The 2,500-nt window shown below is 43.2% G+C and overlaps 1 protein-coding gene across 5 annotated transcripts in view; it reads left to right on the forward strand.

Annotated features, from left to right (window-relative positions):
- Positions 1 to 2,500, forward strand: part of LOC137986024 (TNF receptor-associated factor 2-like) — a 100,059-nt gene that overhangs the window by 44,849 nt on the left and 52,710 nt on the right. The window contains exon 1 of one of the 5 annotated variants that reach the window (XM_068833440.1): positions 1,219 to 2,500. This exon is cut by the window's right edge and continues 4,223 nt beyond it. The exons of the other annotated variants lie outside the window; for them this stretch is intronic. The gene's annotated coding sequence lies outside the window, so the exon portion shown is untranslated. Of the gene's footprint in view, positions 1 to 1,218 lie in introns of those variants that run through there. 5 annotated transcript variants of the gene reach the window in all.

Genomic DNA, 2,500 nt, shown 5'->3' on the forward strand with positions numbered 1-2,500 from the left:
AGGCAATTTTCTTCTTCTGAATCGTAGCACACCGAATACTGTCTCGGGACAATCACCAACTGAACTTTACTTGGGACGGAAAACAAGAAACTGTTTCACACTACTGAAACCAAATATGAACAACGAGCAGTGAAAGGAAAACAGGTGAAACAGAAAGAGTACCACGATGAGGGAAGTTGTCCTGGTTCGTAACTGGAGAAGAGGAATTGAAAAGTGGATTCCGGGGCGGATCATCCAAGTGAAAGGTTCGTGCACCTATCTTGTTCGTTGTGGGAACCAAATTCGTTTTGTCCATGTGGATCACTTAAAAGGAACGGGTTGCAACCCCGCTTTGGGTTCGGTGGTTGGCGGTAGAGAGGAGTCGGTGGAGTCCCAAGCAGCGGAGGATTGTCTGGTATCTCCCGAGCCACTTTCAAGCGAGTCTAGCGCACCAAGTCCTGGGAATGGTGTTGTTGCAGGGAATAGAGGGGAACAGCTAGTGCGTAAGGGGAGACAGGAATCAGTATTAGGAGATACTCAGCAGAGGACAAGCACCCCAGGGTTATCATTGTCACCACAGTCAGTACCAAGTTACCCTCGTCGAGAAAGGAAAGCACCTCAAAGACTTATTCGTAAAATATAATTGCCATTTATAGATTTCATGGCGAACACTGAACACTGCTTACGTATGTAGTTTCCATTGTTTAATAGCGATTTCCCATTTGTTCGGGAGGAGCGTAATATATTAGGTTCCAGGCCTCTTATTTTGCGGCCAGCGCATTGACGCCCGATTTTAGAGGTGGCGGACTTTTAGTTGTTTACAGTTTTCAGCTCCGAAATACTACACTTAGACAGCATTTTACCAGGCGAGCGAGCGAGCAAACAGAAGTCTCGACATGCTAAAATTAAAGTGCGATTTATGCTCACCGGGGTTGTTCTTTTAAAACGTATTCAAAAGCATGATTTCTCACTTGGAAGTCCTAGTGATGATCAATTCTTATCTCTTGCTAATTTAATAAATGTTTTGTCGCATTTAGCCGGGGCTTCAGGTTCAGAAAGTAAGTTAGAGTGACTCGACAATAGAAGTGTTCATGTGGCGTAGAAACAAATTCGGCGCTCCCTCCTTGACAATGACGAGGTTTTTCATCTTAGAACTTTAGGGGATTCCCCTGAATTTCAGTCAGTTGTGAACCAATGGGATCCTTGTTGGTACGCATACTGGCCTCTTGCCAGATTAGCATAAACGAAGAATATTAGACGATAAGAGGTCAGTCATGTGGAAATCTGCTCATTGTTGCTTGATAGATGTTGCAAACAGATATTGTACTGCCGCGTGTGGCGTTCAAGTCTCTTTGATATTTTCTGATATCTTGAGAGATAATGTAAACCGATGACATATTGAGGCGCTCATGAAGCATTCTTTATTTGTTGTGAACGAAGATCAACCTTTCTTCAATAGAGGGCAGGGTGCCAAAGTGAACTCTCGTATACATTTCCTCGTGAATCCAGTTCTTACAAAGGAGTATGAAAACATTTCGGCAATCGTTTCAGTTTATGCAGTAACAAATGCCGGACTATCATAGCAATGAAGACTGATCTTCAAGAAGCCGTCGAACATTTGGGTTAGGACTGCGTTTGAAATTTTTATCGGCTGGAGGATCATTTTATTGCAGCTCAGTCATGCTCGGGGTTGCACTGGAAACAGGATTTTGATACATAACTCCAATTTCATCATTACTGGAGATCCAATGATCAATGACACCGTGGCCGCATGACCACACTTCATTGCGTGATTGATTGCTTGAATGACCGTGTAAAATATGACCTTTGCGCGAACAAATTAATATGATCACGGACCAATCAGCCATAAGATCTTTGACAGAACTCAACATCCGTAAAGCTATTGTTTAAACGGATATCGCTCAAACTGCAACTAACATAGCATTACAATCGGAACTTTGTTCCACAGTGACATGTTTGCATTGCGCTGTGGCTTATCGCACAATGAGGGCGTCGAAAAGGAATGCGCTTGCTGGGAATGTCTACGAATGGACTCCTAAGAGAGGATAATTGTTGCAGACCGTTGATCATTGCACTTTTCATTTCAATCCTTGGCTGCACTGCGTTTTATTGCAGCGTTTGCCAAATTTGGAACTTATTTCCAAGTTATGTTTGTGGAGTTCTTTTCACGTATTTACTGCTCTTTGCGGTAGGCTCGCCGGGCAAGATTGTTTTTTTCCAAGGTACTCCAAAAATGATTGGAAAACCGCAAAAATAACTGGTGCACTGTTGGGAGACAGTAATGATCGTATACACAGGACACAGGATTTTCGTCTTGCTTCTTCCAAAGCAAGGGTCACTACTCAGCAGACGACGAGTTTGGCCCTACTTGTTTTAAAGACGCCTTAACATCATCCATCACAGTTGAAGCGGCATTTCTAAGAAAATAAGGGCTTGGATAAACCCTTATAGCGGAACATCTTTTAGTCGTAAATGGTTTGAACCCAGGAGTGATATCGAT

This window comes from Montipora foliosa, chromosome 2 (assembly GCF_036669935.1).
Source record: "Montipora foliosa isolate CH-2021 chromosome 2, ASM3666993v2, whole genome shotgun sequence".
NCBI lineage: Eukaryota > Metazoa > Cnidaria > Anthozoa > Scleractinia > Acroporidae > Montipora > Montipora foliosa.